This window comes from Schistocerca piceifrons, unplaced genomic scaffold (genome assembly GCF_021461385.2).
Source record: "Schistocerca piceifrons isolate TAMUIC-IGC-003096 unplaced genomic scaffold, iqSchPice1.1 HiC_scaffold_961, whole genome shotgun sequence".
NCBI classification, from domain to species: Eukaryota; Metazoa; Arthropoda; class Insecta; order Orthoptera; family Acrididae; genus Schistocerca; species Schistocerca piceifrons.
Window position 1 is genome coordinate 620,001 of NW_025729236.1, and position 10,000 is coordinate 630,000.

Sequence of the window (10,000 nt, forward strand, 5' to 3'; positions counted from 1 at the left end):
AGCTATCAATCTGTCAATCCTTCCGGTGTCCGGGCCTGGTGAGGTTTCCCGTGTTGAGTCAAATTAAGCCGCAGGCTCCACTCCTGGTGGTGCCCTTCCGTCAATTCCTTTAAGTTTCAGCTTTGCAACCATACTTCCCCCGGAACCCAAAAGCTTTGGTTTCCCGGAGGCTGCCCGCCGAGTCATCGGAGGAACTGCGGCGGATCGCTGGCTGGCATCGTTTATGGTTAGAACTAGGGCGGTATCTGATCGCCTTCGAACCTCTAACTTTCGTTCTTGATTAATGAAAACATACTTGGCAAATGCTTTCGCTTCTGTTCGTCTTGCGACGATCCAAGAATTTCACCTCTAACGTCGCAATACGAATGCCCCCGCCTGTCCCTATTAATCATTACCTCGGGTTCCGAAAACCAACAAAATAGAACCGAGGTCCTATTCCATTATTCCATGCACACAGTATTCAGGCGGGCTTGCCTGCTTTAAGCACTCTAATTTGTTCAAAGTAAACGTGCCGGCCCACCGAGACACTCAATAAAGAGCACCCTGGTAGGATTTCAACGGGGTCCGCCTCGGGACGCACGAGCACGCACGAGGCGGTCGCACGCCTTCGGCTCGCCCCACCGGCAGGACGTCCCACGATACATGCCAGTTAAACACCGACGGGCGGTGAACCAACAGCGTGGGACACAAATCCAACTACGAGCTTTTTAACCGCAACAACTTTAATATACGCTATTGGAGCTGGAATTACCGCGGCTGCTGGCACCAGACTTGCCCTCCAATAGATACTCGTTAAAGGATTTAAAGTGTACTCATTCCGATTACGGGGCCTCGGATGAGTCCCGTATCGTTATTTTTCGTCACTACCTCCCCGTGCCGGGAGTGGGTAATTTGCGCGCCTGCTGCCTTCCTTGGATGTGGTAGCCGTTTCTCAGGCTCCCTCTCCGGAATCGAACCCTGATTCCCCGTTACCCGTTACAACCATGGTAGGCGCAGAACCTACCATCGACAGTTGATAAGGCAGACATTTGAAAGATGCGTCGCCGGTACGAGGACCGTGCGATCAGCCCAAAGTTATTCAGAGTCACCAAGGCAAACGGACCGGACGAGCCGACCGATTGGTTTTGATCTAATAAAAGCGTCCCTTCCATCTCTGGTCGGGACTCTGTTTTTTTTTTTTTTTTTTTTTTTTAAAAAAAAAAATCTTTATTGACAACAATATTATTTATACATGTTTAGCCCACCTCCTAACATGATTAGTGGGCCATAATGATTATTACATAGTTTAATATTTTGCAGCTAATTTACAAATAGTGTTAGTGAGCTACTTTCTAAGTTCTTAGGTAATATTAAATTCCTACAGTTACAATAATACTTTAGTTTACCTATGCATTCTATTTATGAGATACTACTTTAGGTTCCTGAGTTAGTGTTAATTTCTTGCAATGAGCAGTTTAATTTACCTATGTCTAATCTAGAATGACTACTAACTGCAGCGTCACAGGTGTGCCAGTGAGTATAAACCTACTTGGAGTGGCCAGGCTCCCCGAGCTAACCCCGAGGAGCGTGCCCCTGGCACTGGGCCGGCCGAGGTTAGTAATCGCTGCAGCTTCCTATGTTAGTATTCTAATCTAATCCTACTCTACTAACTTAACCTACGTCTTATTGGTGCTTTGTCGTGATCGGTTTGTTGATCCCATCCCCCTAATCCCGCACGTGGCGGTTTCCAACTACCAGAAGTCGGCCATTCCACGCACAGGCGGTATGGGACTGAGATCAAGTCCTAATCGGTTGGTTGTTCGAGAATTAGGTATTTGATATTTACCCTAGATCCCTTAGGTACTCTATTAAAACCTTTCGTGATACCTCTTCTGCCAGAGCATTCAAGGTATGAAAAGAGTCTTCCTGCCTTAAAAGGTCGTATGTCTGGTTATGTGGAAGTCTGTCTCTGTAAGTTTCCGCCACGTCATTGAAGAGAGGGCACTCGAAAACCACATGTTCGGGAGTTCCTTCCGCTGCGCCACAGTCGCACTCGGGGGTTGCCCTTTTCCCAAACCGACATAAGTATGTCGGATAGGGTCCATGACCAGTGAGGAAGTGGATGAGTCCTCGTGTGGGTTCAAAATACTTCATTGTACCACGTTCTTTGACATCAGGTAAGAACTCAAATGTTCTTCTTCCCGTTTCATCCTCCTCCCAGTTCCTTTGCCACAGTTCCTCCCCTCTGTTTCTTATCTCCCTTTTATCCTCTACTCTCACACCCATGATATCTATTATTTTTTCCCCATCTCCTTTTTTCACCCAATACCATGCCGCTTGTTCTCTAATTTTGATGTCTAGCGGGCAGAGCCCCATTATAACTAACAGAGCTCCCCCCGGTGACGTCCTATAGGCCCCCACTGATCTTAGTATCATGTTTCTCTGGACTCTTCTCACTGTCATGGCGGGCACGACCCGCGTGAGCCTGTGCGCCCAGACTCCCGAGCCGTAACCCACTACTAATGTGAGGATGCTGTTGTGATAAAGTCTGATAAGATGAGGGGGGAGATGAAAACGTTTATGTCCAATGGAAATGAGATTGTTTAATATTTGTAGAGCTTTCTGTGTTACGGCTTCTATGTGCCTTCCGAAGTTCCATCTCTCGTCAATTATGACTCCCAGATATCGTGCCTCACGTCGCCGAAGAACTGGTGAGCCATCGATTCTCACTGTAGGATTTCTTATTAGCTGACCTTTTAGTAACAGATAAGTAGACTTGCTTGGGGAAATTTTCATTTTCGTTTTAAGACACCATTGGTGTAGTCTTTCAATGGCCCTTTCAATTTTTGGTTCTATATCCTCTCGGCTACGACCGCCGACCAGCAGGAGGAGGTCATCTGCGTAGGCTATCACCTCTAGCACTTCTTCACTTTGTTGTAGTTCGTCTAACAAAGGTTCCATATGCAAGTCCCAAAACAGGGGCCCCAGTACTGAGCCTTGGGGACATCCCTTACTAATTGTTTTTCCGATTCTTCCGCTAGGGGATGATAGCCAAACCTCCCTATCCTTACAATAGCTCCTCAGACACCCATATAGCGGCCCTGGACACTCCTTCTCCCGTAAGCAGGAGAAGAGCGAAGGCCACCACAGGTTGTCGAAGGCGCCACTGATGTCCACCATGATGCCAACGACATATTTGTGCGGGGTCGAGCCGCAGACCTCAGCCGCCAGAGCGATCGCATCAGATGCCGACCGTCCCGGCCTGAAGCCGAACTGCCTGTTGCTCATCCCGCACAGCATCCGATGAGCCGTCAATCTGTCAGCCAGCAGTTTCTCCAAGAGCTTTCCGAATAGGTCCAATAAACAAATTGGCCTATAGGATTTGGCGTCAGTTGGATCTTTCTCTGGTCCCTTCTTGATTATGATTACATTTGCAGTTTTCCAGATCTTGGGAAACTTCCTTTGTTGGAGACACTCATTGAAGAGGCGAGTTAACGGCGCCACCAACTGGGGTGCCAGAAATTGCACCACCTCAGCCACAATGCCGTCTGGTCCTGGAGCTTTCCCTCGTTTCAGGGACTTTATTTGTGCAGCCACCTCCTCTTCCGAGAATGGGTAGACTGCCGTGTTGTTATTGTATTCCGTTACATATGCGTCCCGCAGTTGCTTTTGGTTTTCAGTTTCCTCGTCCGCGTTGTCGTCAGGCAGCAGGGACTGGAGAAGGACCTCAGCAGTTTCCTGCCAAGACTCCGTCATCCCGTCCCCCCGCCTGACAGTTGATAGCTCCAGAGGAGAGCGGATTTTTTCCCTTACCAATTTATAAGGGAGGCCCCACGGATCCACAGCTAACTGGTTCAGCACATAGCTTTCCCAGCTCCGTAGTCTCACTTCACGTAGTGCCTTCTGAAAACCTTGCTTAGCCTCCCTGTATTGCAGCTGCCATCTTTGTCTTTCCAGCCAGACGACACTGCGCTGGTAGTTTCTCCTTAGCCTTCTGACAGACCGACGTAACTCCTCTAATTCGGGCGACCATGGTGCTGGTGAGGCCGCCACGGCCTTCCTCCTGGTTGGTACAGCGGCCCTCACCGCTCTATGTACTGCACCCACCAGTTCCTCAGCTTGTCTGTCTATGTCGAAGTCTTCGTGTACGTCACCTTCTGGTGATGGAGGAATGTCGCACTCCCTCGCTAAGAGTTCCCAATCCGCTCTATTATAATTGTACTGCACCTCCCATCCCATGGTCCAGCGGCACTCTCTTTCACTCAAGGTGAAAGTTATTAGGTTGTGGTCGCTCGTGGTGGCATTGCCTATAACTGTCCAGTTCTTTATTAAATTGGCTGCGTTATGTGACGTTAAGGTAACGTCTATGTTCGTTCCTTGTCCTCCTCCTGCTGTGTAGGTAGGAGGATTGCCCGGCTTGTTTGCCACCACGAGCTGTGAAGCCATTAAAAAGTCCTCTACTTTATCACCATTTGCATCTCTGGTGCCGCTGTACCATAGGGGGGATTTTGCATTGATGTCAGCTGTTATTATTATTTTTCGTCCTCGCAACGCCGTGGTGACTCTTGCCAGATGTTCCAAATGCCGTTCTATTTCATCTCCATATTGGAAGTACATGTTTATGAGTATGATTACTCCCGTTGGTGACTGGAGCTCCACGACGTTGCAGTGACGAGTTGCAAATTGTGAGAGGGTAGTTACCCTTAGGAGTTTATTTGTTATTATTATTGCTGCTCTTGGATCCTCATCTCCGCTGACAATTTGCCATGTTGTAGCAGCAAAGGCTATTTTCCCAGCTTGGGAGTACGGCTCCTGTAGGCAGAGCACATCTAGTCTCCTCTCCTCCACCTCTTTACGGAGCTCCTGCATAACAAGTCGACTGTTATGCGTGTTCAGTTGTCCAATTGTTATTTCTGTCGTCGTGGAAAGTATGTGTGCATATGGTCGTCCGGCCAGGTCTTACTCCAGTCGAAAGCAATTCGTCCATTTGCCAGTACGGCCTGTTCGTAGATGTCCTGAAGGTCAAACTTTTCACTGCGTCTCTCAAAAACTTTTTTCAGTAAGTCTCGCAGGGCTCCGAAATCGGTTGGGAGATTCACTGACTTAAGCTGTATTCTATCTACAGCCTCCATTACCGAGAAGGTTACCTTTCTTCCCTCTTCGTGTCCTACTCGGACCACATGCCGTAAGGCGGTGGCCAGGGTAATCGGCTCTTCCAGTCTGGCCAGTTGCATCGTGTACTCGATGTTGGGATAAACCCTTACCGGGTCCACGGGTGGCAATCTGACCACTGGGGTGTTATGCACTGTGGGCTTCGAGCTTGTGCTTGTAACAGCACTTTCTTGTATGGGTTTTATGCTGGGTTTTATCAAAGATATCTCTGTTGTAGGATGCTCTTGCCGCTTCAGGTGGATTGTCGGCATTATTTCCCTTCGTCGAGGGGCGGGATCTATGTTAACCACTGGAGGATCTGTCTGTATATTTTTGTCTATCATATAAGGCTCCGTTTGTACGGCCTTATCTGTTATTTCCGTTGTAGTGGCACTTGAAAGCGCCATTAGGAAGTTCTTAAATCTGGTTGCCCTCATAGCGTCCCGCCTCCTCTTACTTGGGGATTTATGTTTTGGCATCCTATTTCTTGGGCTATGATCAGCCATAGTCTATTTTTGAGATGAGTCGTTGTTCCAACATTCTGTATGTTGGGCAACTGCGTCCTGAGGCTCCGCATGACTTCTTCCCTCGGTTTTTGCAGGGAATACAGACCGCTGCTGCTTTACAGTCTTTACGGCTATGTCCACTTGTACCACATTTCGTGCAAGCCGACTCCCTGGTGCACATCCTTAGGATGTGGTCCAGGTCACCACAGTTGTGGCAGCGAGGTACCACGATGTAGTCTCTTACGTTAATTGAGTGAAAACCTACATATAGTCTGCTCATTGCTGTAATTCTTTTCCACATCTGTGCCGTGACCTCGGCTACGTGATGTACCACATCACGCCCCCGAGGCCCCGTCTTGAATCTCAATCTAAAGCTCTTTCTGAATTCCTCCTCGTCTGTGTCATCGAAATTTTGCTCTCTTATTGTATTCGTCAATTCGTCATCTGTCATGATGGTTGGAACGTCGTAGAGAATTACAAGTGGATTCCTCTTCTTGGGAGGTTCGCACTTGACAAGTGAATTTAATTTCTGATTGTTTAATATTTTGTCCTTGTCCTCTTCCGAGGCTACTTCTACTATAACTGAGTTTCTACTAGGTTTTATTCTTTTTATTCTGATCTTATCTTTGGTCGGGTTTATGGTCTTCGTAAAGAGCTCTTGTATTTTCTTGACACTGGTGTCTTGCCCAGGCAGTGTCCTGAGGAAGACCGCAGTGTCTGTTCTTTTGACTGCTTTGTCAATACTATCTTTTGTAGTATGCAGCTTTGTTGGCGCCTGCGCAGCCACCGCCGCCCAAGTCTTAGTCGGTTGGTTTCTCAATCTTTGATTTTCTTTTTCCAGTTCTTCTACTCGTCCTTCTAATTTAGCGTGGGCGATGGCCCATGCAGTAAGTTCATTTTTAATAGCTGTTAAAGCCGCTTGGCTTATCTTCCCATTTTTAACGTTCTGCTCTAAGAGCAGTGAAATTCTACTGTGCCTTTGTGTCACAGATTCACCTTCTGCCTGTCCCAGCTCGTCCTGGGGAGAGGGATCAGGCGCAGTAGAAGCGCGCTTGGTCGCACAAGAATCACTCGTTTCAGATGCCGCCATGATGAGTAACGAGTGATGAAAGATGGGAGCCCGTCTCTTGCCCCGGACCGGCTCCTCTGGCATGGGGGGGGACTTCTGCAGCTCGCCCACCGACCTCGCCCCTAGGTCAAGGGCACTTCAGAGCTGCCGGGTTCAGCACGCCGTCGCCAGCGCACTGGTCCCCATCGATGGCCTCGTCGCCGACGATTTCACACGACGCTCCTCGGCAACTGCACCCCGCACTCCGGAGAGGCGGATGCACCTCTCGCCCTTCGCCGCCTACATGCCCGAGTTTCCACCCGAAGGCCAGGGACCCACTCCTACTCAGGTGGTGGGTCGGTCCCCCAGTCGTTCGGCGGTCTGGGCCCATCTAACCTGGCCCAGGCGATGTCACCACCACCTGGGTTTGGCAGAACACGCCCCGGTTACCCAGGGGCGCGGCGAAGCACCCTTGCCGACTCGCGCCGTGATCCCACGCCGACAAACGAGGTCGCCGGCATGCAGAGCACCTGCTGGTCTGTGCCCTGCGAACAGAAAGGGACTGGTGTTCGGTCCCTCGACACAGCTCCCCCTGTGCCACGCACCCTTCGCTTTCGCATCGGGTTGGGTCGCAGCTCTCCCTTTTGACGCAAGGCAGAATGCCGAGCTTGACGTCTGGCACCACGGGAAGGCGGAAAGAGCTACTTGGGAAGGAGAGGCTGTAAGAGACGCTTCACTTCCCCGAGTGAGGACTGCCGCGGCACGCCCGACTGGAAAGCGATACGCCCCAGTGCGAGCCTCCGTGCCTTACGGCGCGCCGGCAACGGGCGGGCCCGCGCCGAAACGCGCCGTCAAGCGACTGACCTCACGCCAGACTCGGGACTCTGTTTGCATGTATTAGCTCTAGAATTACCACAGTTATCCAAGTAACGTGGGTACGATCTAAGGAACCATAACTGATTTAATGAGCCATTCGCGGTTTCACCTTAATGCGGCTTGTACTGAGACATGCATGGCTTAATCTTTGAGACAAGCATATGACTACTGGCAGGATCAACCAGGGAGCTGCGTCAACTAGAGCTGAGCAGCCGGCCGCCCGGGAGTGTGTCCCGGGGGCCCGCGCGAACACGCAAGCGTCCGCTCAATCATTCTGCAAACAGGAGGAGGCTGAGCTCCCCTGCACAATACACCTCGAAACCCTCTCAGGTCCCGGCGGCGCGCAGCGCCGTCCCAAGTACTTGGTCGGGTTCGAGAGAGGCGCAATCGCCCGGAGTTAGGCGAGTAGACGCTTTCGGTGCGACCACCCGTGCTCCCAACTGAGCTTGCCGCTGCCGACAGAGGCCCGGGAGCGTGCTGTCGTGGCATTGCCGGCGGGAGACAACACGCGCCACCTACGGTGACCGGCAGCTCCAACGCCAGCGCCACAGAAGGACAAAAGCCCCACTTGGGTGCCGAAGCGAACTCTCCCAGCACAGCGCACGCGCCAACACATCCGCACAGCTGCGATACAAACCACCAGCGAGAACCGCTGGGGCGACCGAGCAGCAGACGGCGTCGCGGCGCCGAGCGCCGGGCGGCGGCGCATCCTCAACGCACACAGTCCTCAATCGGACCAGCACACTGAAGATGTCCACCGCGCTTCGCACCGGGCCCGCGAGGACCTACTTTGGCCGCACGGCGCCGCGCGCAGGGTGCGCCGGCGCGCAGCTGCGACGCCTGCCGCGTCCGTCGGCCGGCGCGCCTGCCACTGGCCGCCCCCACCAGCCGGCTGTAGCGCGTGCGCCCACGCACCGCGCGGCCAGCACGCCGGGAGGCGCCCCCTCACCGGCCGGGGACGGTCCCACCCAGCCACCGCCGCGTATCGCTTCACACCCAGATGCCGTTCAGTTTCGTCGGCATGGTGGGTATCGCTGGAACAACCGGTTAGTACCTCAACCTACCGTCGCCATCACCGATTCACCCCTAGCGAGAACAACCGCACCACAACGGGTTACCATTTGTTCATTTGCGTAACTTCACCAGAAAACGTATGCGTCCATCGCCATTTGCAACTTCCACGATTATTGCATGCCTGTGTCAGGTGTCACACCACACTACGTCTGCCCACATACACGCAACAAAATGTGCACGCCTAGACAATACGTGGAAGGTGGCCCCCGTACGTATGCGATGTCCATTGCTCGAACGACTGTCAACCGGCCTCTGTAGCATGTCGCAGATATGGAACGCGGTGCACCATGCTATCACGGTGTGTGAGGAGAGACGACTAGGTCCGAATACATCAACAGACAGCTCATGCTGATCGCCATCCACGGCGTCCGTTCCTCCCACACGTCTCTATGGCGTACCACACTGCAATCCAGCTGTCATAGGGAGACGACACGTAGCTGCGTGCACAATATTTGCACTGTATGGTCCGCCGTTTTTGGGCGCAGTCGTTGTACGGTCACACATGTGCCACGATGTATCATTCAGTACATAAGGACGAATGTGCAGTACAGATTGTGGTTTACGCGTACGACATCAGCGGACAGTTGACACAGGCCGCACCACAACGTAGCCTGAGTACGTCGCATGCGAAGGGCATTGAACATGCAAACTTCTCACCAACCAGCTTGCGAAGGCAGGGGGCAAGGTGGGGACGTGGGGAGGTGTGGGGGGGGGGGGGCGCGGCATGTACGTCCTGCTGCCATCCACATTACAGTGTACAGCAGGAGCATGTGGAAAGTCAGCAAGACTTGCAAGGTGTTTAACATGAAGCGATACACAGGGGAGCGGGCAGTGCGAGTAGCGAACTATATTGCGAGGGTTGCGGGTGGGCAACACTACACTAATTGAACGAGTCGTATAACAATTACAGAGCAGGTTTAGGCGACAACGTGGGTTACGTTAGCGGACAACGTGGGTTACGTTAGCGGACAACGTGGGTTACGTTAGCGGACAACGTGGGTTACGTTAGCGGACAACGTGGGTTACGTTAGCGGACAACGTGGGTTACGTTAGCGGACAACGTGGGTTACGTTAGCGGACAACGTGGGTTACGTTAGCGGACAACGTGGGTTACGTTAGCGGACAACGTGGGTTACGTTAAGGCACAACATGGGTTAGGTTAAGGCACAACATGGGTTAGGTTAAGGCACAACATGGGTTAGGTTAAGGCACAACATGGGTTAGGTTAAGGCACAACATGGGTTAGGTTAAGGCACAACATGGGTTAGGTTAAGGCACAACATGGGTTAGGTTAAGGCACAACATGGGTTAGGTTAAGGCACAACATGGGTTAGGTTAAGGCACAACATGGGTTAGGTTAAGGCAC